Raw genomic sequence first — 27,964 nt, forward strand, 5'->3', positions numbered from 1 at the left:
GAGATGTTTCCTGTTTCTTAAGGTAGGATTGTATTGCTATAAACTTCCCTCTTAGAAGCGCTTTTGCTGCATCCCATAAGTTTTGGGTCGTCGTGTCTCCATTGTCATTTGCTTCTAGGTATTTTTTGATTTCCTCTTTGACTTCTTCAGTGATCACTTCGTTATTAAGTAGTGTATTGTTTAGCCTCCACGTGATTGTAGTTTTTACAGATCTTTTCCTGTAATTGATGTCTAGTCTCATAGCGTTTTGGTCGGAAAAGGTACTTGATACAATTTCAATTTCCTTAAATTTACCAAGGCTTGATTTGTGACCCAAGATATGATCTATCCTGGAGAATGTTCCACGAGCACTTGAGAAAAATGTGTATTCTGTTGTTTTTGGATTGAATGTCCTATAAATAGCAATTAAGTCCATCTTGTTTAACGTATCATTTAAAGCTTGTGTTTCCTTATTTATTTTCATTTTGGATGATCTGTCCATTGGTGAAAGTGGGGTGTTAAAGTCCCCTACTATGAATGTGTTACTGTCGATTTCTCCTTTTATGGCTATTAGTATTTGCCTTGTGTATTGAGGTGCTCCTATGTTGGGTGCATAAACATTTACAATTGTTATATCTTCTTCTTGGATCGATCCCTTGATCATTATGTAGTGTCCTTTGTCTCTTCTAATAGTCTTTATTTTAAAGTCTATTTTGACTGATATGAGAATTGCTACTCCGGCTTTCTTTTGGTTTCCATTTGCATGGAATATCTTTTTCCATCCCCTTACTTTTAGTCTGTATGTGTCTCTAGGTCTGAAGCGGGTCTCTTGTAGACAGCATCTATATGGGTCTTGTTTTTGTATCCATTCAGCCAATCTGTGTCTTTTGGTGGGAGCATTTAGTGTATTTACATTTAAGGTAATTTTCTATATGTATGTCCCTATTCCCATTTTCTTAATTGTTTTGGGTTCATTATTGTAGGTCTTTTCCTTCTGTTGGGTTTCTTTCCTAGAGAAGTTCCTTTAGCCTTTGTTGTAAAGCTGGTTTGGTGGTGCTGAGCTCTCTCAGCTTTTGCTTGTCTCTAAAGCTTTTAATTGCTCCATCAAATCTGAATGAGATCCTTGCTGGGTAGAGTAATCTTGGTTATAGGTTCTTCTCCTTCATCACTTTAAATATGTCCTGCCAGTCCCTTCTGGCTTGCAGAGTTTCTGCTGAAAGATCAGCTTTTAACCTTATGGGGATTCCCTTGTGTGTTATTTGTTGTTTTTCCCTTGCTGCTTTTAATACGTTTTCTTTGAATTTAATTTTTGACAGTTTCATTAATATGTGTCTTGGCGTATTTCTCCTTGGATTTATCCTGTATGAGACTCTGTGCTTCCTGGAGTTGATTAACTATTTCCTTTCCCATATTAGGGAAGTTTTCAACTATCATCTCTTCAAATATTTTCTCAGTCCCTTTGTTTTTCTCTTCTTCTTCTGGAACCCCTATAATTTGAAAGTTGGTGCGTCTAATGTTGTCCCAGATGCCTCTGAGAGTGTCCTCAGTTCTTTTCATTCTTTTTTCTTTATTCTGCTCTGCAGTAGTTATTTCCACTATTTTATCTTCCAGGTCACTTATCCGTTCTTCTGCCTGTTATTCTGCTATTAATCCCATGTAGAGTATTTTTATTTTCATTTCTTGCATTGTTCATCATTGTTTGTTTCATCTTTAGTTCTTTTAGGTCCTTGTTAAATGTTTCTTGCATTTTGTCTATTCTATCTCCAAGATATTGGATCCTCTCTACTATCATTATTCTGAATTCTCTTTCAGGTAGACTGCCTATTTCCTCTTCATTTGTTAGGTCTGGTGTGTTTTTATCTTGCTCCTTCATCTGATGTGTGTTTTTCTGTCTTCTCATTTTGCTTCTCTTACTGTGTTTTGGGTCTCCTTTTTGCAGGCTGCACGTTCGTAGTTCCCTTTGTTTTTGGTGTCTGTCCCCAGTGGCGAAAGTTGTTTCCGTGGGTTGTGTAGGCTTCCAGGTGGAGGGCAGTAGTGCCTGTGTTCTGGTGGATGAGGCTGGATCTTGTCTTTCTGGTGGGCAGGTCCACGTCTGTTGGTGTGTTTTGGGGTGTCTGTGGACTTATTATGATTTTCGGCAGCCTCTCTGCTAATGGGTGGGGTTGTGTTCCTGTCTTGCTAGTTGTTTGCCATAGGGTGTCCAGCACTGTAGCTTGCTGGTCGTTGAGTGATTCTGCGTGCTGTTGTTGAGATGGAGATCTCTGGGAGATTTTCGCCATTTGATATTACGTGGAGCTGGGAGGTCTCTTGTGGACCAGTGTCCTGCAGTTGACTCTCCCACCTCAGAGGCACAGCACTGCCTCCTGGCTGCAGCACCAAGAGCCTTTCATCCGCACGTCCAGGTACGTGGGGACTTTCTTCCCTTTTGGGAGGTCTGAGGTCTTCTGCCAGAGTTCAGTAGGTGTTATGTAGGAGTTGTTCCTCGTGTAGATGTATTTCTGGTGTATCTCCGGGCGGCGGGCGCAGGTGCCCGTTTGCGGGCTTCTCTGGGCTCCCGGCTCCCGGCGGCGGGGAGCGGCGAAGGAACCAGGAGGGCTGGCGGGCGGTCTGGGAATGTGGCGGCCGCGCAAGAACGGCCCATGGCCCTCACTCACCGCTCCAGTGCAGCCGCGACACGGGCCCACGCCCACCACCCTCGGGTTCCGCCACAGCCGCTGGACACGCCGCGGACCCGCACGGCTAAGCGGAGCTGGGCTCAGGCGTCAGCCCTCCCGCTCCAACTAACTCCCCAGAAGTATTGCTTGGTGTGCATTTCCAGGCTCTGCCTTCTTTCTCATCTCTTGGTGGCAGGTTGAGGAAGAGGAGAAAAGGTTAAAAGTTTTTCATAAACCGGCAGAATAAGCTTATAACATCCTCTCACTATCTCTGCATAGGTTCTAGTCTCTGCAGCACTACATAAGCTTTGCCCGAAGTAATGGACAGTTAAAAGTCAAGTGTAGTACTTCACCAAACAACTTAAAAATGCTTGCGCACTGTAAAGGATTACGTTGCAGAGAGCACACATGGACCCAGAGCAACTTTTGCCAAAAGAGAATATTGTGCTAAATGTACAGCCATAGCTCTTTTCCATATGAAGAAACAGTCAGAAGGATAAAAGAACTTGGTCAAAATCACACAAGTAAGTAGGACAGAATCTGGTCTGTCTGTCGTAAGGGTTGTGTTCTTTAACCAGCAGGCTAGCTTTTCTCAAATCTGATTCATGCATAGAATAACTAAACACCTCTGTTTGCCTTGAATATTCCCTGTTTATACGTAGGGCTGCTGCGGTTTCTCATATTGCCCGCTTTGACTCCCAAAAGCAACCGAGAATACACAGTAATTTGGTCATTCTATCCATGGACCACTGTGGTGGGACTGCCCAGGAAGCTTATTAAAAGTGCAGCTTCCTGAGCCCTACTCCACATCTAGATAAGTTTTCTTGGGGTTGGCTCAAGAATCCAGGTACAAGTCTTTTTAAGTGCTTTTGTGGAACCCCCCAGGTGAGTCTCTCGCTCTCGTAGTTAATAAACCATTTATTCTGCCTCTCCCAGATGCCCAGCCAGGTCCTATTAAGGTAGAAGTTCCCCCACCACATCAGAGGGATGCTCCCAGCCAAGTAATCTCTGGAGCCTTGGAGAATCTGAGTGGTCTCATGCTGGCCCACCTGCCATGACAAAGCTCCTCCAGAGCATTCCCCTTCACATTTTACATTCTACCATTCCCAAAGGCAATCTGCTCCAAATGGGGCCTGACTTCGTGTGTCCTAACGTGCACCCGCTGATTCAAGCAGTTTAGGAATAGAAGGTGCTGTGGTTTTCAACCAGGGTGGTCCAACCTCTAAAATGGTAGTCGAAGCAGTCTCTACCTCCCGGGCACATCGCCTCTGCAACAGCCCCAGTGAACGAATGTCCCACCTTTGCTTTTTCGAGGTCGGCAACAGGGAGTCCCCTCCTAAAGAAGGTTGTCTCTCATTGCCACACTATCAAAGCCTGCCGCAAATGTTCCTTCCCGTAGGCTTGATCAGGCTAAGGGCAGAGTTGTCTCTTTCCTTCTCTGAGTCGGACCAAATCGTCTTAGAAACACCTCTTCACACTGTTGACCATGTTTTTCATGGGAGCTGCTGCTGAGTCTTTCTCTCATCCTTTCATGGTGGAGAGAAAGAGGATTCTAATGAGTTTTACTTCTAGGGGAGAGGGGAGTGTAATGATTATGTTGTCATTTTCTATTATGTCCTTGTGTCATGAATTTGTTTTCAATTTCATGTTAAAAGTGGGCCCACCATTTCCACTTTGTGAGGTCATTCAGCACCCTCCTTTTGCTCCTTTAACATCTCTCTCGGTATCACTTGGAAATATTTGAAATGGCATGAGCTTGTCCTCACATTCCTATTAGCTGTAAATCTGGAGCCCCGACATGAACCTAACCATTGAGCAGAACACCTCTCCACTACCTGTGTAACACTGGGTAGGCCCCGTAGCCTCTTGGTTTTTTTAAGTCCTCAGTTGTAAAAATGTGAGGGTGCTATGGATTTATATTTGGGGCACGACAAGGTCGAGAAGAGTGTGTCTTTTCCTTTATTCTTCCAAACTGGAATGTCTTCCCTCTCTTCCGCATGGGTCCAAATCTCACTTGTCCTTCAGGCCGACTGCCAAGGAGCCTTCCCTGATTCCCCAGGCCACACAAATCTCTGCCTCTTAGGGTCAGTGCCATACAACCTAGCTGTCTCTTACGTTAATCTTGTCTCTCAAGCCAAACTCAGAATATGGGTGTCTCTTGCCCTCCTGTGGCCCCTGCGGCTGTGCCAGCCCACCGGCACGCCCCACGTGGGGTGTCTACTAGGCTGGGGCGTGGGTGGGGAGGCCCAGGGGTGAGGGGCGAGGCAGAGTACCTTTGCCTCTACCCTGTTCTCCTCCACAAAACTGCCCCTCCTCCTCAAGCCTGCCCCTCAAGTCAAAGGTTCCATATATGACGTCACTGGGTAGTGATGCCCTCACAGGCGTTCTCAGGGTTTCCATGGCAGCATAACTGTGCAAACGGGCTGCACTCAGAGAAACTACTCTACCCGTTCTCCACCAGATACCAATCTTTTTGGCTGTCTGTGTGAGAATGTGTGACCGGGTAGTGTATGTGTACTCTAACCTGTGCTCTGTTCCCTGGGTGGGCAGTGCAGCAGGTACACCCAGACAGGGCAACTCTACAGGAGGTGTGATATACACACAACCTCACCCGGCTGGCACATGTTCCTGTGGGGGTTGCCAACTACGTACAGCTGAGCACTTTCCCCCCAAATGTAAGTAATACCAGTGACCTGGGACGCCTTCAGGGACGCACAGTTCTCACTGCTGAGGACAAGTGAAAGCTCATCCCTGGACAAGTGTGCAGGACGGTTCTGAGCTTTATAAATGTAGCCTTACCCTTTGGGCTACAGGATGCTTCCATTCAGACCCTTTCCTGATTGGCCTCTTAACAAAAGACAAGCGCATTTTTGTTGGCAAGTTGCAAATGGAGCGGTTTGAGGAACAGGGCCACTCTTGAACCGCACCTTCAAACCCAGGCACCACTGTGCTATCATGTAGACATCTATATCGGTCCCCTCAGACACATCCCTTACTGAGTTGCTGAGTACTAGGGGAGAGGGTGTTGCCATATTGATGGGAAGACCGTAAGAACGAAGGGGGGGGCGGTGATGAAGTGCTAATGAGACTGGAGGGCTGAGGAGATGGTGTCCCAGGAGGCTGGGTTGATGTGAGCCTAGACTTGGTACCCAGAACCCGGTTCTGAGTCTCCTGATCACTCTGCCTCAGTATTTGGCCTTGTTCTAATCGACATAAAAGTATTAGACAGCTAGAGTTCAGTGTGGTTGAAATAGGCAGTATAAATGGGGCCCAAGAGGGGTTGCCAAGGTGGGCGGGGCTCTTAACCAATTTATATTAGATTATTTTTTTCCAAAACTTGAAAGACATTTCCATGAAAGCCTCAGAAGTGACAGACTGCAAGAAATGTTTTCTCTGTTGTGGAAGCGAGAGATGGAGAGGATCATGATTGCAATTACTTTCGGGTTCTACTGTTTTCCCTGGGAATGGTGAAGAGACTTCCTCATGTGCTGCAGCCCTAGGCTCTAGGGATTGCTTTTGCAGCCAGTGTCCCTTCTCTAGGGACTCATAGAGATGATGCGCCAAGGCTGTGTTTTGGACGTCAAGTAGATTAAAAGGTCTTCAGCCAGAAACTGGGAGAGACATGAGAGAGGGAAATTCTGGCAGGAGACTGTGCACAGCAGAAGTGACTGATCAGTTCTGATTTTCTTTGCAGCAGCAGTGGCTCCCGCTTCTCATCCTACACCTGGTCACTACCATGTCCTGTACCGCGGGTGTGGAGAAACGCAGTTGGGCTGGCATGGGGAGACATACTGCCTGGTTGGTGGCTACCGGCTCTACGGGGATGTTCCTTTGGCCACGCCAGCTAAGGTAGAAGCAGAGAAGCCAGTCCCCAGACGTGCTCCGAAGAGAAAGCACTCTCTGGAATGGTCGGACGAAGACCTGGGTTGCCCCAGACCCAAAATCCGGCGATTGGAGCTTTCAAGCAGCACAGGAATACAAGGTGCTTTGATTGTCAAGCAGGGTGGCCCAACCTCTGGGCACATCGCCTCTGCAAGAGCCACAGTAAACGAATGTCCCATATTTGCTTTTTCAAGGTGGCAGCAGGGAGTCCCCTCCTAAAGAAGGTTCTCTCTCATTGCCACACTATCCAAGGTTGCCACACATGTTCCTTCCTGTGGGCCTCATCAGGCTAAGGGCAGAGCTGTCTCTTTGCTTCTCTGAGTCGCACCATATGGTCTTAGTGACACCTCTTCACCCTGTTGACCATGTTTTTCACGGGGGCTGCTGCTGAGACTTTATCTCATCCTTTCATGGTGGAGAGAGAGAGGATTCTAATGAATTTTACTTCCAGGGGAGAGGGGAGTGTTATGATTATGTTGTCATTTTCTATTATGTCCTTTTGTCATGAATTTATTTTCAATTTCATGTTAAAATGGGCCCACCATCCCCACTTTGTGAGGTCATTCAGCACCCTCATTTTGCACCTTCAACATCTCTCTCAGTACCACTTGGAAATGTTTGAAATGGCATGAGCTTGTCCTCACATTCCTATCAGCTGTAAATCCGGAGCCCCACCATGAACCTAACCATTGAGCAGAACACCTCTCCACTACCTGTGTAACACTGGGTAGGCCCCTTAATCTCTTGGTCTTTTTAAGTCCATAGTTATAAAAATGTGAAGGTGCTATGAATTTATATTTGGGGCAGGACAAGGTAGAGAAGAGTGTGTCTTTGCTTTTGTTCTTCCAAACTGGAATGTCTTCCCTCTCTTCCCCATGGAAGATGCTCCTTTGGCCTCGCCAGCCAAGGTGGAAGCAGAGAAGCCAGTCCCCAGACGTGCTCCGAAGAGAAAGCACTCTCTGGAAATGCCGGACGAAGACCTGGGTTGCTCCAGACCCAAAATCCGGCAATTGTAGCATGGTGGCAGGAGGCGGACCCCACAGAATCTTGCAGGTGAGTCATCCTGAAGAGAAGGCAACGGTTTAAATGCCTAAGGCAGCGAATGCCTCTTCCTGCACTGACACCCCCCGCCCCCCACTGCCCACTGCCACAGATTAGAACCTGCATCGTTTTGTCTGAGCCTTCCCCAGCCAGGAGCCTCCTTCTATACTAAATGGCCATAAGCCAGGAGCCTCAGAAACTGAGGTTTGTAATGAGAGTCTGCCCTGAACATCCCAGGGCTGAAGCTGGCCTGGAAGAAACCCTGACGTTCCTCTGCTTAATCCTCAGGGGCCCCTTTGTGAGCTGAAGAAAGAAAAGTCTAGAAAAAACGGATACCTGGGAGGGGAAGATGGCGGAAGAGTAAGACGCGGAGATCACCTTCCTCCCCACAGATACACCAGAAATACATCTACACGTGGAACAACTCCTACAGAACACCTACTGAACGCTGGCAGAAGACCTCAGACCTCCCAAAAGGCAAGAAACTCCCCACATACCTGGGTAGGGCCAAAGAAAAAAAGAAAAAACAGAGACAAAAGAATAGGGACGGGACCTGCACCAGTGGGAGGGAGCTGTGAAGGAGGAAAGGATTCCACACACTAGGAAGCCCCTTCGCGGGAGGAGGGTGCGCGTGGCGGAGGGGGGAAGCTTAGGAGCCGCGGAGGAGAGCACAGCCACAGGGGTGCGGAGGGAAAGCGGAGAGATTCCCGCACAGAGGATAGGTGCCAACTGGCACTCACCAGCCCGAGAGGTTTGTCTGCTCAGCCGCGGGGCTGGGCGGGGCTGCAAGCTGAGGATCGGGCTTTAGTCGGAGCGCAGGGAGAGGACTGGGGTTGGTGGCGTGAACAGAGCCTGAAGGGGTTAGTGCACCACGGCTAGCCGGGAGGGAGTCCGGGAAAAGATCTGGAGCTGCCGAAGAGGCAAGAGACATTTTCTTCCCTCTTTGTTTCCTACTGCGCGAGGAGAGGGGATTAAGAGCGCTGCTTAAAGGAGCTCCAGAGACGGGCGCGAGTCGTGGCTAAAAGCGCGGACCCCAGAGACGGGCATGACACGCTAAGGCTGCTGCTGCCGCCACCAAAAAGGCTGTGTGCGAGCACAGGTCACTATCCACACCCCGCTTCCGCGGAGCCTGTGCAGCCCGCCACTGCCAGGTTCCCGGGATCCAGGGACAACTTCCCCGGGAGAACGCACGGTGAGCCTCAGGCTGGTGCAAAGTCACACCGGCCCGTGGCGCCGCAGGCTCGCCCCGCACTCCGTGCCCCTCCCTCCCCCCGGCCTGAGTGAGCCAGAGCCCCCGAATCAGCGGCTCCTTTAACCCCGTCTTGTCTGAGTGAAAAACAGACGCCCTCCAGCGACCTACACGCAGAGGCGGGGCCAAATCCAAAGCTGAGCCCCTGGGAGCGGTGCAAACAAAGAACAGAAAGGGAAATCTCTCCCAGCAGCCTCAGAAGCAGCGGATTAAAGCTCCACAATCAACTTGATGTACCCTGCATCTGTGGAATACATGAATAGACAACGAATCATCCCAAATTGAGGAGGTGGACTTTGAGAGCAAGATTTATCATTTTTTCCCCTTTACCTCTTTTTGTGAGTGTGTATGTGTATGCTTCTCTGTGAGATTTTGCCTGTATAGCTTTGCTTCCACCATTTGTTCTAGGGTTCTGTAGTTTTAAAAAATTTTTTTCTTAATAATTATTTTTATTTTAATAACTTTATTTTATATTACTTTATCTTCTTTCTTTCTTTCTTTCTTTCTCTCTTTCTTTCTTTCTTTCTTTCTTTCTTTCTTTCTTTCTTTCTTTCTTTCTTTCTTTCCTTCCTTCCTTCCTTCCTTCCTTCCTTCTTTCCTTCCCTCATTTAGACAAAGAATCATCCCAAATTGAGGAGGTGGACTTTGAGAGCAAGATTTATGATTTTTTCCCCCTATTCCTCTTTTTGTGAGTTTGTAAGTGTATGCTTCTGTATGAGATTTTGTCTGTATAGCTTTGCTTCCACCATTTATCCAAAGGTTCTATCCGTTCGTTTTTTTTTCTTAATAAGTAATTTTTAATTTAATAACTTTATTATATTTTATTTTACTTTATCTTCTTTCTTTCTTTCCTTTTTCCTTCCTTCCCTCCTCCCTTCCTTCCTTCCTCCCACCGTCCCTCCCTCCCTCCATCCTTTCTTTCTTTCCTTCTTTCCTTCTTTTCTTCTTTCTTTCTTCCTTCCTTCCTTCCTTAAATTAAATTCAATATAGATATTTAAATTTAAGGTAAAACTAAATTATAATTTGAAATTATATGTGGAGTTTTATTTCCTAAAGAATATTTTGGAAATTTCAACTCCTATTTTAACTTATATTTTCAGAGAAGGTATTTGGTCCAAATGAAGAATATCTTCAATTATCGTTCTTCTATTGCAAGCAAAAAAAGATTTATACTTCTTTTCATGAAATATGGTTGTTTGACAACAGAAGGATAAATATTTTATATTTTTAGAAACAACAGTCAGGCTACTGATATTCTTAATGAGTTTTAATAAATCTGAATGCTTCTTATCATCTACTCTTTAGCTGGTACCTGAGGAGTTGTATACCTCCGGGAAGATATGTGCTCCAGACCCGTAAATATGCAGTTCACAGAGCCCACCACCAGAGGACAATAATGAAGTAAAATCTTGAAACCATGTAGTGAAAATAGTGGGAGTTTAAATAAAAGCAACATTTCACAGTATGCTTTTCTGACCAATGTTATATCTAATAACAATGGATTATATGTACATGGATTCTGAAAAGTCAGCAGCACACTTCGCTGGTCAATTTCTATGATAAGGGGAACGGAATTTGAGTGTAGAAAAACAGTATACTTACATCTTAAAATCCCACCCCTACAGAATCTACTCACTATTGAAAACTGGTAAGAATAATAGCTTTCTGTGTCTCAGTGACCAGTTAACATTTTCAAGAGTAGAATTTATCTTCCTATGATGCTCAAATACACAGGGAAAATGCATATCTAGGACAATGGATAAACTCTATATGACATGAGAAAATAGTTATTCAAATGGAAAAAGTATAAGATCTACAAGGCACAGTTTTATATGCATTAGTGTGGATATATACGTAAAGAAGCTCTAAGAAACATAAAAATCACTTCCAGGAAGTAATTTTAGGTAGAAGAGAATTAACATGGATGAGGAAGAAAAGAGAGTTGGTTTTAAAATAGTTTCATTTACTTGTTTTTTTGTTTGTTTATTTATTTGGTCTTTGGAATATAAGAAAACAGTGGCTTTCAGATCAGTATCCCAGTGGACCAAAGGGACCGAGGTCTATCCTGGAGCCCGGCCATTGTTTGACTATCTTGTAATAATCCTGGTGAAATACAACCAAATCATTTGAGCTATAAGCATCCTCTCTGACAATAAACTTAAGACACCAACATTATATATTAAAGAAAGTAAAGAGAGAATACTGTTTTCTTTAGAGAGAAAATACAGATCCTGGCCCAAATCAATAAGGTCAGCAAACCTCATGGGTATAGAATATTCTGCCGCCTGTCATTTAGAACATGCCTCTAGAAGAGGGAAACTGGGCGATAATTTCCCCAGATTTTATATTTAATTCAAATATTTTAGATAAGAGGCATCTCTAGTAAAACATTGTATTATTGATTCTTTCCAATATGATAGCTCACAGGAGTTCCTCTTTCCTTCTCAAATACATATGGGGAAATGGAGGTGGGTGGGGGTTAGAGGAAGTATCTAAATAGAGCATAATAATCAACAGTTTGTTTTTTAAAAATAGAAATTTCTATTCAAATTGTTTCCAGAGACAGAAACACACAGAGACAATTCCATGTGACAAGAGTGAAAGAGACCAGAGTGATGCAGCTGCAAATCAAAAAACTGCCAACACCAGTGATTGATGGCCACCACCAGAATCTGGTTAAGACAAAGAAGGATCCTCCCCTTGAGGCGTCAGAAAGAACATGGTCCTCTCAACACTTCGAGTTTGAACTTCTGGCCTCTAGAGCTGTGATAAAATAAATTTCTGTTCTTTTAAGCTAACAAGTTTGTGGTATCTTGTTATGGTAGCCCTAGAGATGACAGTATTTGATTCCTGAGCTGGCAACTGTATGTTGATTATGTAATGACTATTCCAAGATAATCAACAGACACAAAGATAAAGGCAAAACTGAGACTAAGCCCAGTTCTTTTTATTCCCAGAATAATAAATGATTTTTTAATTAATTTAGATCTCTTTGTCTAACCCCTCTGCTTTTCAGAAGAGTATGTGGGACCAATCAAGTATTAATATGTTATACTTTCATTTTAATTCATCTCAAATTATTTCTAATTCCCCTTACGAGTTCTTACTTGACCCATGAATTATTTAGGAATATATTCTTTAATTTCCATTTGTGATTTTCAACAAATTTCTTTCTGTTAACGATTTCTTATTGCATTCTGTTGTCATCTGAGAGCACTCTTCGTATGGTTTATATCCTTTAAAATGTACTGAAATTTGTTTTATGCTCTAGCATATAGTATATCCATGTGCATTTGAAAAGAATGTATATTCTGATGCTGTTGGGTGGAATGTTTTTTAGATGGCTGTTAGGTCTACTTGATTGATAATGCTGTTCAAGGTTTTTATTTTCTTGTTGATTTTCTGTCTGTTCTGCTATTGAAAGAAGGGTTTTAAAGTATACGACTATTATTGTAGAACTGTCTGTTTCTCTTTTCTGTTGTGTCGATTTTGCTTCATTGTATTTTGAAGTCCTGTTGTTACGTGCATATAAGTTTATAATTATTATGCATTCTAGATGGAATAATCATTTTATCATTTTAAAATGTCTTTGTCTCTGGTAAAAATTTTCGTCTTAAAATGTAATTTTTTTCTGATATTTTCTTAGCCACTCCGGTTTTGTTGTTGTTGTTTTGTTTTGTTTTTACTGTTATGGTATATCTATTCCAACCCTTTTACCCTTCGCCTATATATTTTCTTTTTTTTTTTTTTAAACATCTTTATTGGGGTATAATTGCTTTACAAAGGTGTGTTAGTTTCCGCTTTATAACAAAGTGAATCAGTTACACACATACATATGTTCCCATATCTCTTCCCGCTTGCGTCTCCCTCCCTCCCACCCTCCCTATCCCACCCCTCCAGGCGGTCACAAAGCACCGAGCTGATATCTCTGTGCTATGCGGCTGCTTCCACTAGTTATCTACCTTACGTTTGTTAGTGTATATATGTCTATGCCTCTCTCTCGCTTTGTCACAGCTTAACCTTCCCCCTCCCCATATCCTCAAGTTCGTTCTCTAGTAGGTCTCTGTCTTTATTCCTGTCTTACCCCCAGGTTCTTCATGACATTTTTTTTTCTTAAATTCCATATATATGTGTTAGCATACGGTATTTGTCTTTCTCTTTCTGACTTACTTCACTCTGTATGACAGACTCTAGGTCTATCCACCTCATTACAAATAGCTGAATTTCATTTCTTTTTATGGCTGAGTAATATTCCATTGTATATATGTGCCACATCTTCTTTATCCATTCATCAGATTACGGGCACTTAGGTTGTTTCCATCTCCGGGCTATTGTAAATAGAGCTGCAATGAACATTTTGGTACATGACTCTTTTTGAATTTTGGCTTTCTCAGGGTGTATGCCCAGTAGTGGGATTGCTGGGTCATATGGTAGTTCTATTTGTAGTTTTTTAAGGAACCTCCATAGTGTTCTCCACAGTGGCTGAACCAATTCACATTCCCACCAGCAGTGAAAGAGTGTTCCCTTTTCTCCACACCCTCTCCAGCATTTATTGTTTCTAGATTTTTGATGATGGCCATTCTGACTGGTGTGAGATGATATCTCATTGTAGTTTTGATTTGCATTTCTCTAATGATTAATGATGTTGATCATTCTTTCATGTGTTTGTTGGCAGTCTGTATATTTTCTTTGGAGAAATGTCTATTTAGATCTTCTGCCCATTTTTGGATTGGCTTGTTTTCTTTTTTCGTTATTGAGCTGCATGTGCTGCTTGTAAATTTTGGAAATTAATCCTTTGTCAGTTGCTTCAGTTGCAAATATTTTCTCCCATTCTGAGGGTTGTCTTTTGGTCTTGTTTATGGTTTCCTTTGCTGTGCGAAAGCTTTGAAGTTTCATTAGGTCCCATTTGTTTATTTTTGTTTTTATTTCCATTTCTCTAGGAGGTGGGTCAAAAAGGATCTTGCTGTGATTTATGTCATAGAGTGTCCTGCCTATGATTTCCTCTAAGAGTTTGATAGTGTCTGGCCTCACATTTAGGTCTTTAATCCATTTTGAGCTTATTTTTGTGTATGCTGTTAGGGAGTGATCTAATCTCATACTTTGACATGTACCTGTCCAGTTTTCCCAGCACAATTTATTGAAGAGGCTGTCCTTTCTCCATTGTACATTCCTGCCTCCTTTATCAAAGATAAGGTGACCATATGTGTGTGGGTTTATCTCTGGGCTTTCTATCCTGCTCCATTGATCTATCTCTCTGTTTTTGTGCCAGTACCATACTGTCTTGATTACTGTAGCTTTGTAGTAGAGTCTGAACTCAGGTAGCCTGATTCCTCCAGCTCCGTGTTTTGTTCTCAAGATAGCTTTGGCTATTTGGGGTCTTTTGTGTTTCCATACAAATTGTGAAATTTTTACTTGTAGTTCTGTGAAAAATGCCAGTGATAGTTTGATAGGAATTGCATTGAATCTGTAGATTGCTTTGGGTAGTAGAGTCATTTTCACAATGTTGATTCTTCCAATCCAAGAACATGGTATATCTCTCCATCTATTTGTATCATCTGTAATTTCTTACATCAGTGTCTTATAATTTTCTTCATATAGGTCTTTTGTCTCCTTAGGTAGGTTTATTCGTAGATATTTTATTCTTTTTGTTGCAATGGTAAATGGGAGTGTTTTCTTGATTTCACTTTCAGATTTTTCATCGTTAGTGTATAAGAATGCAAGAGATTTCTGTGCATTAATTTTGTTTCCTGCAACTCTACCAAATTCATTGATTAGTTCTAGTAGTTTTCTGGTAGCATCTTTAGGATTCTCTATGTATAGTATCATGTCATCTGCAAACAGTGACAGCTTTACTTCTTCTTTTCCGATTTGGATTCCCTTTATTTCCTTTTCTTCTCTGATTGCTGTGGCTAAAACTTCCAAAATTATGTTGAATAAGAGTGGTGGGAGTGGGCAACCTTGTCTTTTTCCTGATCTTAGTGGAAATTCTTTCAGTTTTTCACCATTGAGGATGGTGTTGGCTGTGGGTTTGTCATATATGGCCTTTATTATGTTGAGGAAAGTTCCCTCTATGCCTATTTTCTGCAGGGTTTTTATCATAAATGGGTGTTGAATTTTGTCGAAAGCTTTCTCTGCATCTATTGAGATGACCATATGGTTTTTCTCCTTCAATCTGTTAATATGGTGTATCACATTGATTGATTTGCGTATATTGAAGAATCCTTGCATTCCTGGAATAAACCCCACTTGATCATGGTGTATGATCCTTTGAATGTGCTCTTGGATTCTGTTTGCTAGTATTTTGTTCAGGATTTTTGCATCTATGTTCATCAGTTATATTGGCCTGTAGTTTCCTTTCTTTGTGACATCCTTGTCTGGTTTTGGTATCAGGGTGATGGTGGCCTCGTAGAATGAGTTTGGGAGTGTTCCTCCCTCTGCTATATTTTGGAAGGGTTTGAGAAGGATAGCTGTTAGCTCTTCTCTAAACGTTTGATAGAATTCGCCTGTGAAGCCATCTGGTCCTGGGTTTTTGATTGTTGGAAGATTTTTAATCACAGTTTCAATTTCAGTGCTTGTGATTCTTCTGTTCATATTTTCCGTTTTTTCCTGATTCAGTCTTGGCACCTTGTGCATTTCTAAGAATTTGTCCACTTCTTCCATGTTGTCCATTTTATTGGCATAGAGTTGCCTGTGGTAATCTCTCATGATCTTTTGTATTTCTGCAGTGTCAGTTGTTACTTCTACTTTTTCATTTCTGATTCTATTGATTTGACTCTTCTCCCTTTTTTTCTTGATGAATCTGGCTAATGGTTTATCAATTTTGTTTATCTGCTCAGAGAACCAGCTTTTAGTTTTATTGATCTTTGCTATCGTTTCCTTCATTTCTTTTTCATTTATTTCTGATCTGATCTTTATGATTTCTGTCCTTCTGCTAACTTTGGGCTTTTTTTCTTCTTCTTTCTCTAATTGCTTTAGATGCAAGTTTAGGTTGTTTATTCGAGATGTTTCCTGTTTCTTAAGGTAGGATTGTATTGCTATAAACTTCCCTCTTAGAAGCGCTTTTGCTGCATCCCATAAGTTTTGGGTCGTCGTGTCTCCATTGTCATTTGCTTCTAGGTATTTTTTGATTTCCTCTTTGACTTCTTCAGTGATCACTTCGTTATTAAGTAGTGTATTGTTTAGCCTCCACGTGATTGTAGTTTTTACAGATCTTTTCCTGTAATTGATGTCTAGTCTCATAGCGTTTTGGTCGGAAAAGGTACTTGATACAATTTCAATTTCCTTAAATTTACCAAGGCTTGATTTGTGACCCAAGATATGATCTATCCTGGAGAATGTTCCACGAGCACTTGAGAAAAATGTGTATTCTGTTGTTTTTGGATTGAATGTCCTATAAATAGCAATTAAGTCCATCTTGTTTAACGTATCATTTAAAGCTTGTGTTTCCTTATTTATTTTCATTTTGGATGATCTGTCCATTGGTGAAAGTGGGGTGTTAAAGTCCCCTACTATGAATGTGTTACTGTCGATTTCTCCTTTTATGGCTATTAGTATTTGCCTTGTGTATTGAGGTGCTCCTATGTTGGGTGCATAAACATTTACAATTGTTATATCTTCTTCTTGGATCGATCCCTTGATCATTATGTAGTGTCCTTTGTCTCTTCTAATAGTCTTTATTTTAAAGTCTATTTTGACTGATATGAGAATTGCTACTCCGGCTTTCTTTTGGTTTCCATTTGCATGGAATATCTTTTTCCATCCCCTTACTTTTAGTCTGTATGTGTCTCTAGGTCTGAAGCGGGTCTCTTGTAGACAGCATCTATATGGGTCTTGTTTTTGTATCCATTCAGCCAATCTGTGTCTTTTGGTGGGAGCATTTAGTGTATTTACATTTAAGGTAATTTTCTATATGTATGTCCCTATTCCCATTTTCTTAATTGTTTTGGGTTCATTATTGTAGGTCTTTTCCTTCTGTTGGGTTTCTTTCCTAGAGAAGTTCCTTTAGCCTTTGTTGTAAAGCTGGTTTGGTGGTGCTGAGCTCTCTCAGCTTTTGCTTGTCTCTAAAGCTTTTAATTGCTCCATCAAATCTGAATGAGATCCTTGCTGGGTAGAGTAATCTTGGTTATAGGTTCTTCTCCTTCATCACTTTAAATATGTCCTGCCAGTCCCTTCTGGCTTGCAGAGTTTCTGCTGAAAGATCAGCTTTTAACCTTATGGGGATTCCCTTGTGTGTTATTTGTTGTTTTTCCCTTGCTGCTTTTAATACGTTTTCTTTGAATTTAATTTTTGACAGTTTCATTAATATGTGTCTTGGCGTATTTCTCCTTGGATTTATCCTGTATGAGACTCTGTGCTTCCTGGAGTTGATTAACTATTTCCTTTCCCATATTAGGGAAGTTTTCAACTATCATCTCTTCAAATATTTTCTCAGTCCCTTTGTTTTTCTCTTCTTCTTCTGGAACCCCTATAATTTGAAAGTTGGTGCGTCTAATGTTGTCCCAGATGCCTCTGAGAGTGTCCTCAGTTCTTTTCATTCTTTTTTCTTTATTCTGCTCTGCAGTAGTTATTTCCACTATTTTATCTTCCAGGTCACTTATCCGTTCTTCTGCCTGTTATTCTGCTATTAATCCCATGTAGAGTATTTTTATTTTCATTTCTTGCATTGTTCATCATTGTTTGTTTCATCTTTAGTTCTTTTAGGTCCTTGTTAAATGTTTCTTGCATTTTGTCTATTCTATCTCCAAGATATTGGATCCTCTCTACTATCATTATTCTGAATTCTCTTTCAGGTAGACTGCCTATTTCCTCTTCATTTGTTAGGTCTGGTGTGTTTTTATCTTGCTCCTTCATCTGATGTGTGTTTTTCTGTCTTCTCATTTTGCTTCTCTTACTGTGTTTTGGGTCTCCTTTTTGCAGGCTGCACGTTCGTAGTTCCCTTTGTTTTTGGTGTCTGTCCCCAGTGGCGAAAGTTGTTTCCGTGGGTTGTGTAGGCTTCCAGGTGGAGGGCAGTAGTGCCTGTGTTCTGGTGGATGAGGCTGGATCTTGTCTTTCTGGTGGGCAGGTCCACGTCTGTTGGTGTGTTTTGGGGTGTCTGTGGACTTATTATGATTTTCGGCAGCCTCTCTGCTAATGGGTGGGGTTGTGTTCCTGTCTTGCTAGTTGTTTGCCATAGGGTGTCCAGCACTGTAGCTTGCTGGTCGTTGAGTGATTCTGCGTGCTGTTGTTGAGATGGAGATCTCTGGGAGATTTTCGCCATTTGATATTACGTGGAGCTGGGAGGTCTCTTGTGGACCAGTGTCCTGCAGTTGACTCTCCCACCTCAGAGGCACAGCACTGCCTCCTGGCTGCAGCACCAAGAGCCTTTCATCCGCACGTCCAGGTACGTGGGGACTTTCTTCCCTTTTGGGAGGTCTGAGGTCTTCTGCCAGAGTTCAGTAGGTGTTATGTAGGAGTTGTTCCTCGTGTAGATGTATTTCTGGTGTATCTCCGGGCGGCGGGCGCAGGTGCCCGTTTGCGGGCTTCTCTGGGCTCCCGGCTCCCGGCGGCGGGGAGCGGCGAAGGAACCAGGAGGGCTGGCGGGCGGTCTGGGAATGTGGCGGCCGCGCAAGAACGGCCCATGGCCCTCACTCACCGCTCCAGTGCAGCCGCGACACGGGCCCACGCCCACCACCCTCGGGTTCCGCCACAGCCGCTGGACACGCCGCGGACCCGCACGGCTAAGCGGAGCTGGGCTCAGGCGTCAGCCCTCCCGCTCCAACTAACTCCCCAGAAGTATTGCTTGGTGTGCATTTCCAGGCTCTGCCTTCTTTCTCATCTCTTGGTGGCAGGTTGAGGAAGAGGAGAAAAGGTTAAAAGTTTTTCATAAACCGGCAGAATAAGCTTATAACATCCTCTCACTATCTCTGCATAGGTTCTAGTCTCTGCAGCACTACATAAGCTTTGCCCGAAGTAATGGACAGTTAAAAGTCAAGTGTAGTACTTCACCAAACAACTTAAAAATGCTTGCGCACTGTAAAGGATTACGTTGCAGAGAGCACACATGGACCCAGAGCAACTTTTGCCAAAAGAGAATATTGTGCTAAATGTACAGCCATAGCTCTTTTCCATATGAAGAAACAGTCAGAAGGATAAAAGAACTTGGTCAAAATCACACAAGTAAGTAGGACAGAATCTGGTCTGTCTGTCGTAAGGGTTGTGTTCTTTAACCAGCAGGCTAGCTTTTCTCAAATCTGATTCATGCATAGAATAACTAAACACCTCTGTTTGCCTTGAATATTCCCTGTTTATACGTAGGGCTGCTGCGGTTTCTCATATTGCCCGCTTTGACTCCCAAAAGCAACCGAGAATACACAGTAATTTGGTCATTCTATCCATGGACCACTGTGGTGGGACTGCCCAGGAAGCTTATTAAAAGTGCAGCTTCCTGAGCCCTACTCCACATCTAGATAAGTTTTCTTGGGGTTGGCTCAAGAATCCAGGTACAAGTCTTTTTAAGTGCTTTTGTGGAACCCCCCAGGTGAGTCTCTCGCTCTCGTAGTTAATAAACCATTTATTCTGCCTCTCCCAGATGCCCAGCCAGGTCCTATTAAGGTAGAAGTTCCCCCACCACATCAGAGGGATGCTCCCAGCCAAGTAATCTCTGGAGCCTTGGAGAATCTGAGTGGTCTCATGCTGGCCCACCTGCCATGACAAAGCTCCTCCAGAGCATTCCCCTTCACATTTTACATTCTACCATTCCCAAAGGCAATCTGCTCCAAATGGGGCCTGACTTCGTGTGTCCTAACGTGCACCCGCTGATTCAAGCAGTTTAGGAATAGAAGGTGCTGTGGTTTTCAACCAGGGTGGTCCAACCTCTAAAATGGTAGTCGAAGCAGTCTCTACCTCCCGGGCACATCGCCTCTGCAACAGCCCCAGTGAACGAATGTCCCACCTTTGCTTTTTCGAGGTCGGCAACAGGGAGTCCCCTCCTAAAGAAGGTTGTCTCTCATTGCCACACTATCAAAGCCTGCCGCAAATGTTCCTTCCCGTAGGCTTGATCAGGCTAAGGGCAGAGTTGTCTCTTTCCTTCTCTGAGTCGGACCAAATCGTCTTAGAAACACCTCTTCACACTGTTGACCATGTTTTTCATGGGAGCTGCTGCTGAGTCTTTCTCTCATCCTTTCATGGTGGAGAGAAAGAGGATTCTAATGAGTTTTACTTCTAGGGGAGAGGGGAGTGTAATGATTATGTTGTCATTTTCTATTATGTCCTTGTGTCATGAATTTGTTTTCAATTTCATGTTAAAAGTGGGCCCACCATTTCCACTTTGTGAGGTCATTCAGCACCCTCCTTTTGCTCCTTTAACATCTCTCTCGGTATCACTTGGAAATATTTGAAATGGCATGAGCTTGTCCTCACATTCCTATTAGCTGTAAATCTGGAGCCCCGACATGAACCTAACCATTGAGCAGAACACCTCTCCACTACCTGTGTAACACTGGGTAGGCCCCGTAGCCTCTTGGTTTTTTTAAGTCCTCAGTTGTAAAAATGTGAGGGTGCTATGGATTTATATTTGGGGCACGACAAGGTCGAGAAGAGTGTGTCTTTTCCTTTATTCTTCCAAACTGGAATGTCTTCCCTCTCTTCCGCATGGGTCCAAATCTCACTTGTCCTTCAGGCCGACTGCCAAGGAGCCTTCCCTGATTCCCCAGGCCACACAAATCTCTGCCTCTTAGGGTCAGTGCCATACAACCTAGCTGTCTCTTACGTTAATCTTGTCTCTCAAGCCAAACTCAGAATATGGGTGTCTCTTGCCCTCCTGTGGCCCCTGCGGCTGTGCCAGCCCACCGGCACGCCCCACGTGGGGTGTCTACTAGGCTGGGGCGTGGGTGGGGAGGCCCAGGGGTGAGGGGCGAGGCAGAGTACCTTTGCCTCTACCCTGTTCTCCTCCACAAAACTGCCCCTCCTCCTCAAGCCTGCCCCTCAAGTCAAAGGTTCCATATATGACGTCACTGGGTAGTGATGCCCTCACAGGCGTTCTCAGGGTTTCCATGGCAGCATAACTGTGCAAACGGGCTGCACTCAGAGAAACTACTCTACCCGTTCTCCACCAGATACCAATCTTTTTGGCTGTCTGTGTGAGAATGTGTGACCGGGTAGTGTATGTGTACTCTAACCTGTGCTCTGTTCCCTGGGTGGGCAGTGCAGCAGGTACACCCAGACAGGGCAACTCTACAGGAGGTGTGATATACACACAACCTCACCCGGCTGGCACATGTTCCTGTGGGGGTTGCCAACTACGTACAGCTGAGCACTTTCCCCCCAAATGTAAGTAATACCAGTGACCTGGGACGCCTTCAGGGACGCACAGTTCTCACTGCTGAGGACAAGTGAAAGCTCATCCCTGGACAAGTGTGCAGGACGGTTCTGAGCTTTATAAATGTAGCCTTACCCTTTGGGCTACAGGATGCTTCCATTCAGACCCTTTCCTGATTGGCCTCTTAACAAAAGACAAGCGCATTTTTGTTGGCAAGTTGCAAATGGAGCGGTTTGAGGAACAGGGCCACTCTTGAACCGCACCTTCAAACCCAGGCACCACTGTGCTATCATGTAGACATCTATATCGGTCCCCTCAGACACATCCCTTACTGAGTTGCTGAGTACTAGGGGAGAGGGTGTTGCCATATTGATGGGAAGACCGTAAGAACGAAGGGGGGGGCGGTGATGAAGTGCTAATGAGACTGGAGGGCTGAGGAGATGGTGTCCCAGGAGGCTGGGTTGATGTGAGCCTAGACTTGGTACCCAGAACCCGGTTCTGAGTCTCCTGATCACTCTGCCTCAGTATTTGGCCTTGTTCTAATCGACATAAAAGTATTAGACAGCTAGAGTTCAGTGTGGTTGAAATAGGCAGTATAAATGGGGCCCAAGAGGGGTTGCCAAGGTGGGCGGGGCTCTTAACCAATTTATATTAGATTATTTTTTTCCAAAACTTGAAAGACATTTCCATGAAAGCCTCAGAAGTGACAGACTGCAAGAAATGTTTTCTCTGTTGTGGAAGCGAGAGATGGAGAGGATCATGATTGCAATTACTTTCGGGTTCTACTGTTTTCCCTGGGAATGGTGAAGAGACTTCCTCATGTGCTGCAGCCCTAGGCTCTAGGGATTGCTTTTGCAGCCAGTGTCCCTTCTCTAGGGACTCATAGAGATGATGCGCCAAGGCTGTGTTTTGGACGTCAAGTAGATTAAAAGGTCTTCAGCCAGAAACTGGGAGAGACATGAGAGAGGGAAATTCTGGCAGGAGACTGTGCACAGCAGAAGTGACTGATCAGTTCTGATTTTCTTTGCAGCAGCAGTGGCTCCCGCTTCTCATCCTACACCTGGTCACTACCATGTCCTGTACCGCGGGTGTGGAGAAACGCAGTTGGGCTGGCATGGGGAGACATACTGCCTGGTTGGTGGCTACCGGCTCTACGGGGATGTTCCTTTGGCCACGCCAGCTAAGGTAGAAGCAGAGAAGCCAGTCCCCAGACGTGCTCCGAAGAGAAAGCACTCTCTGGAATGGTCGGACGAAGACCTGGGTTGCCCCAGACCCAAAATCCGGCGATTGGAGCTTTCAAGCAGCACAGGAATACAAGGTGCTTTGATTGTCAAGCAGGGTGGCCCAACCTCTGGGCACATCGCCTCTGCAAGAGCCACAGTAAACGAATGTCCCATATTTGCTTTTTCAAGGTGGCAGCAGGGAGTCCCCTCCTAAAGAAGGTTCTCTCTCATTGCCACACTATCCAAGGTTGCCACACATGTTCCTTCCTGTGGGCCTCATCAGGCTAAGGGCAGAGCTGTCTCTTTGCTTCTCTGAGTCGCACCATATGGTCTTAGTGACACCTCTTCACCCTGTTGACCATGTTTTTCACGGGGGCTGCTGCTGAGACTTTATCTCATCCTTTCATGGTGGAGAGAGAGAGGATTCTAATGAATTTTACTTCCAGGGGAGAGGGGAGTGTTATGATTATGTTGTCATTTTCTATTATGTCCTTTTGTCATGAATTTATTTTCAATTTCATGTTAAAATGGGCCCACCATCCCCACTTTGTGAGGTCATTCAGCACCCTCATTTTGCACCTTCAACATCTCTCTCAGTACCACTTGGAAATGTTTGAAATGGCATGAGCTTGTCCTCACATTCCTATCAGCTGTAAATCCGGAGCCCCACCATGAACCTAACCATTGAGCAGAACACCTCTCCACTACCTGTGTAACACTGGGTAGGCCCCTTAATCTCTTGGTCTTTTTAAGTCCATAGTTATAAAAATGTGAAGGTGCTATGAATTTATATTTGGGGCAGGACAAGGTAGAGAAGAGTGTGTCTTTGCTTTTGTTCTTCCAAACTGGAATGTCTTCCCTCTCTTCCCCATGGAAGATGCTCCTTTGGCCTCGCCAGCCAAGGTGGAAGCAGAGAAGCCAGTCCCCAGACGTGCTCCGAAGAGAAAGCACTCTCTGGAAATGCCGGACGAAGACCTGGGTTGCTCCAGACCCAAAATCCGGCAATTGTAGCATGGTGGCAGGAGGCGGACCCCACAGAATCTTGCAGGTGAGTCATCCTGAAGAGAAGGCAACGGTTTAAATGCCTAAGGCAGCGAATGCCTCTTCCTGCACTGACACCCCCCGCCCCCCACTGCCCACTGCCACAGATTAGAACCTGCATCGTTTTGTCTGAGCCTTCCCCAGCCAGGAGCCTCCTTCTATACTAAATGGCCATAAGCCAGGAGCCTCAGAAACTGAGGTTTGTAATGAGAGTCTGCCCTGAACATCCCAGGGCTGAAGCTGGCCTGGAAGAAACCCTGACGTTCCTCTGCTTAATCCTCAGGGGCCCCTTTGTGAGCTGAAGAAAGAAAAGTCTAGAAAAAACGGATACCTGGGAGGGGAAGATGGCGGAAGAGTAAGACGCGGAGATCACCTTCCTCCCCACAGATACACCAGAAATACATCTACACGTGGAACAACTCCTACAGAACACCTACTGAACGCTGGCAGAAGACCTCAGACCTCCCAAAAGGCAAGAAACTCCCCACATACCTGGGTAGGGCCAAAGAAAAAAAGAAAAAACAGAGACAAAAGAATAGGGACGGGACCTGCACCAGTGGGAGGGAGCTGTGAAGGAGGAAAGGATTCCACACACTAGGAAGCCCCTTCGCGGGAGGAGGGTGCGCGTGGCGGAGGGGGGAAGCTTAGGAGCCGCGGAGGAGAGCACAGCCACAGGGGTGCGGAGGGAAAGCGGAGAGATTCCCGCACAGAGGATAGGTGCCAACTGGCACTCACCAGCCCGAGAGGTTTGTCTGCTCAGCCGCGGGGCTGGGCGGGGCTGCAAGCTGAGGATCGGGCTTTAGTCGGAGCGCAGGGAGAGGACTGGGGTTGGTGGCGTGAACAGAGCCTGAAGGGGTTAGTGCACCACGGCTAGCCGGGAGGGAGTCCGGGAAAAGATCTGGAGCTGCCGAAGAGGCAAGAGACATTTTCTTCCCTCTTTGTTTCCTACTGCGCGAGGAGAGGGGATTAAGAGCGCTGCTTAAAGGAGCTCCAGAGACGGGCGCGAGTCGTGGCTAAAAGCGCGGACCCCAGAGACGGGCATGACACGCTAAGGCTGCTGCTGCCGCCACCAAAAAGGCTGTGTGCGAGCACAGGTCACTATCCACACCCCGCTTCCGCGGAGCCTGTGCAGCCCGCCACCGCCAGGTTCCCGGGATCCAGGGACAACTTCCCCGGGAGAACGCACGGTGAGCCTCAGGCTGGTGCAAAGTCACACCGGCCCGTGGCGCCGCAGGCTCGCCCCGCACTCCGTGCCCCTCCCTCCCCCCGGCCTGAGTGAGCCAGAGCCCCCGAATCAGCGGCTCCTTTAACCCCGTCTTGTCTGAGTGAAAAACAGACGCCCTCCAGCGACCTACACGCAGAGGCGGGGCCAAATCCAAAGCTGAGCCCCTGGGAGCGGTGCAAACAAAGAACAGAAAGGGAAATCTCTCCCAGCAGCCTCAGAAGCAGCGGATTAAAGCTCCACAATCAACTTGATGTACCCTGCATCTGTGGAATACATGAATAGACAACGAATCATCCCAAATTGAGGAGGTGGACTTTGAGAGCAAGATTTATCATTTTTTCCCCTTTACCTCTTTTTGTGAGTGTGTATGTGTATGCTTCTCTGTGAGATTTTGCCTGTATAGCTTTGCTTCCACCATTTGTTCTAGGGTTCTGTAGTTTTAAAAAATTTTTTTCTTAATAATTATTTTTATTTTAATAACTTTATTTTATATTACTTTATCTTCTTTCTTTCTTTCTTTCTTTCTCTCTTTCTTTCTTTCTTTCTTTCTTTCTTTCTTTCTTTCTTTCTTTCTTTCTTTCTTTCTTTCCTTCCTTCCTTCCTTCCTTCCTTCCTTCTTTCCTTCCCTCATTTAGACAAAGAATCATCCCAAATTGAGGAGGTGGACTTTGAGAGCAAGATTTATGATTTTTTCCCCCTATTCCTCTTTTTGTGAGTTTGTAAGTGTATGCTTCTGTATGAGATTTTGTCTGTATAGCTTTGCTTCCACCATTTATCCAAAGGTTCTAGCCGTTCGTTTTTTTTTCTTAATAAGTAATTTTTAATTTAATAACTTTATTATATTTTATTTTACTTTATCTTCTTTCTTTCTTTCCTTTTTCCTTCCTTCCCTCCTCCCTTCCTTCCTTCCTCCCACCGTCCCTCCCTCCCTCCATCCTTTCTTTCTTTCCTTCTTTCCTTCTTTTCTTCTTTCTTTCTTCCTTCCTTCCTTCCTTAAATTAAATTCAATATAGATATTTAAATTTAAGGTAAAACTAAATTATAATTTGAAATTATATGTGGAGTTTTATTTCCTAAAGAATATTTTGGAAATTTCAACTCCTATTTTAACTTACATTTTCAGAGAAGGTATTTGGTCCAAATGAAGAATATCTTCAATTATCGTTCTTCTATTGCAAGCAAAAAAAGATTTATACTTCTTTTCATGAAATATGGTTGTTTGACAACAGAAGGATAAATATTTTATATTTTTAGAAACAACAGTCAGGCTACTGATATTCTTAATGAGTTTTAATAAATCTGAATGCTTCTTATCATCTACTCTTTAGCTGGTACCTGAGGAGTTGTATACCTCCGGGAAGATATGTGCTCCAGACCCGTAAATATGCAGTTCACAGAGCCCACCACCAGAGGACAATAATGAAGTAAAATCTTGAAACCATGTAGTGAAAATAGTGGGAGTTTAAATAAAAGCAACATTTCACAGTATGCTTTTCTGACCAATGTTATATCTAATAACAATGGATTATATGTACATGGATTCTGAAAAGTCAGCAGCACACTTCGCTGGTCAATTTCTATGATAAGGGGAACGGAATTTGAGTGTAGAAAAACAGTATACTTACATCTTAAAATCCCACCCCTACAGAATCTACTCACTATTGAAAACTGGTAAGAATAATAGCTTTCTGTGTCTCAGTGACCAGTTAACATTTTCAAGAGTAGAATTTATCTTCCTATGATGCTCAAATACACAGGGAAAATGCATATCTAGGACAATGGATAAACTCTATATGACATGAGAAAATAGTTATTCAAATGGAAAAAGTATAAGATCTACAAGGCACAGTTTTATATGCATTAGTGTGGATATATACGTAAAGAAGCTCTAAGAAACATAAAAATCACTTCCAGGAAGTAATTTTAGGTAGAAGAGAATTAACATGGATGAGGAAGAAAAGAGAGTTGGTTTTAAAATAGTTTCATTTACTTGTTTTTTTGTTTGTTTATTTATTTGGTCTTTGGAATATAAGAAAACAGTGGCTTTCAGATCAGTATCCCAGTGGACCAAAGGGACCGAGGTCTATCCTGGAGCCCGGCCATTGTTTGACTATCTTGTAATAATCCTGGTGAAATACAACCAAATCATTTGAGCTATAAGCATCCTCTCTGACAATAAACTTAAGACACCAACATTATATATTAAAGAAAGTAAAGAGAGAATACTGTTTTCTTTAGAGAGAAAATACAGATCCTGGCCCAAATCAATAAGGTCAGCAAACCTCATGGGTATAGAATATTCTGCCGCCTGTCATTTAGAACATGCCTCTAGAAGAGGGAAACTGGGCGATAATTTCCCCAGATTTTATATTTAATTCAAATATTTTAGATAAGAGGCATCTCTAGTAAAACATTGTATTATTGATTCTTTCCAATATGATAGCTCACAGGAGTTCCTCTTTCCTTCTCAAATACATATGGGGAAATGGAGGTGGGTGGGGGTTAGAGGAAGTATCTAAATAGAGCATAATAATCAACAGTTTGTTTTTTAAAAATAGAAATTTCTATTCAAATTGTTTCCAGAGACAGAAACACACAGAGACAATTCCATGTGACAAGAGTGAAAGAGACCAGAGTGATGCAGCTGCAAATCAAAAAACTGCCAACACCAGTGATTGATGGCCACCACCAGAATCTGGTTAAGACAAAGAAGGATCCTCCCCTTGAGGCGTCAGAAAGAACATGGTCCTCTCAACACTTCGAGTTTGAACTTCTGGCCTCTAGAGCTGTGATAAAATAAATTTCTGTTCTTTTAAGCTAACAAGTTTGTGGTATCTTGTTATGGTAGCCCTAGAGATGACAGTATTTGATTCCTGAGCTGGCAACTGTATGTTGATTATGTAATGACTATTCCAAGATAATCAACAGACACAAAGATAAAGGCAAAACTGAGACTAAGCCCAGTTCTTTTTATTCCCAGAATAATAAATGATTTTTTAATTAATTTAGATCTCTTTGTCTAACCCCTCTGCTTTTCAGAAGAGTATGTGGGACCAATCAAGTATTAATATGTTATACTTTCATTTTAATTCATCTCAAATTATTTCTAATTCCCCTTACGAGTTCTTACTTGACCCATGAATTATTTAGGAATATATTCTTTAATTTCCATTTGTGATTTTCAACAAATTTCTTTCTGTTAACGATTTCTTATTGCATTCTGTTGTCATCTGAGAGCACTCTTCGTATGGTTTATATCCTTTAAAATGTACTGAAATTTGTTTTATGCTCTAGCATATAGTATATCCATGTGCATTTGAAAAGAATGTATATTCTGATGCTGTTGGGTGGAATGTTTTTTAGATGGCTGTTAGG

The 27,964-nt window shown here is 43.7% G+C and overlaps 2 long non-coding RNA genes across 9 annotated transcripts; both read left to right on the plus strand.

Annotated features, from left to right (window-relative positions):
* Positions 1-1,737: 1,737 nt before the first annotated feature.
* Positions 1,738-11,606, plus strand: LOC149747032 (uncharacterized). 4 transcript variants are annotated; one of them, XR_016388527.1, is made up of 7 exons: positions 1,738-3,157; positions 6,328-6,615; positions 7,398-7,568; positions 7,845-8,748; positions 8,999-9,143; positions 10,111-10,206; positions 11,366-11,606. It is a non-coding gene; the product is annotated as an uncharacterized LOC149747032 (long non-coding RNA). The 4 variants fall into 4 exon arrangements; XR_016388526.1 differs by lacking the exon at positions 1,738-3,157 and having other exon boundaries at positions 5,671-6,615; XR_016388528.1 differs by lacking the exon at positions 1,738-3,157 and having other exon boundaries at positions 5,671-6,615; positions 8,999-9,094.
* Positions 11,607-17,541: 5,935 nt separating this feature from the next.
* On the plus strand, positions 17,542-27,413 carry LOC149747033 (uncharacterized). 5 transcript variants are annotated; one of them, XR_016388512.1, is made up of 7 exons: positions 17,542-18,960; positions 22,131-22,418; positions 23,201-23,371; positions 23,648-24,551; positions 24,802-24,946; positions 25,918-26,013; positions 27,173-27,413. It is a non-coding gene; the product is annotated as an uncharacterized LOC149747033 (long non-coding RNA). The 5 variants fall into 5 exon arrangements; XR_016388511.1 differs by lacking the exon at positions 17,542-18,960 and having other exon boundaries at positions 21,474-22,418; XR_016388513.1 differs by lacking the exon at positions 17,542-18,960 and having other exon boundaries at positions 21,474-22,418; positions 24,802-24,897.
* Positions 27,414-27,964: the final 551 nt, after the last annotated feature.

This window comes from Delphinapterus leucas, chromosome 17, assembly GCF_059928025.1.
Source record: "Delphinapterus leucas isolate spDelLeu-1000000601 "Yukka" chromosome 17, BTC_Dleu_Yukka2, whole genome shotgun sequence".
Classification (NCBI taxonomy): domain Eukaryota; kingdom Metazoa; phylum Chordata; class Mammalia; order Artiodactyla; family Monodontidae; genus Delphinapterus; species Delphinapterus leucas.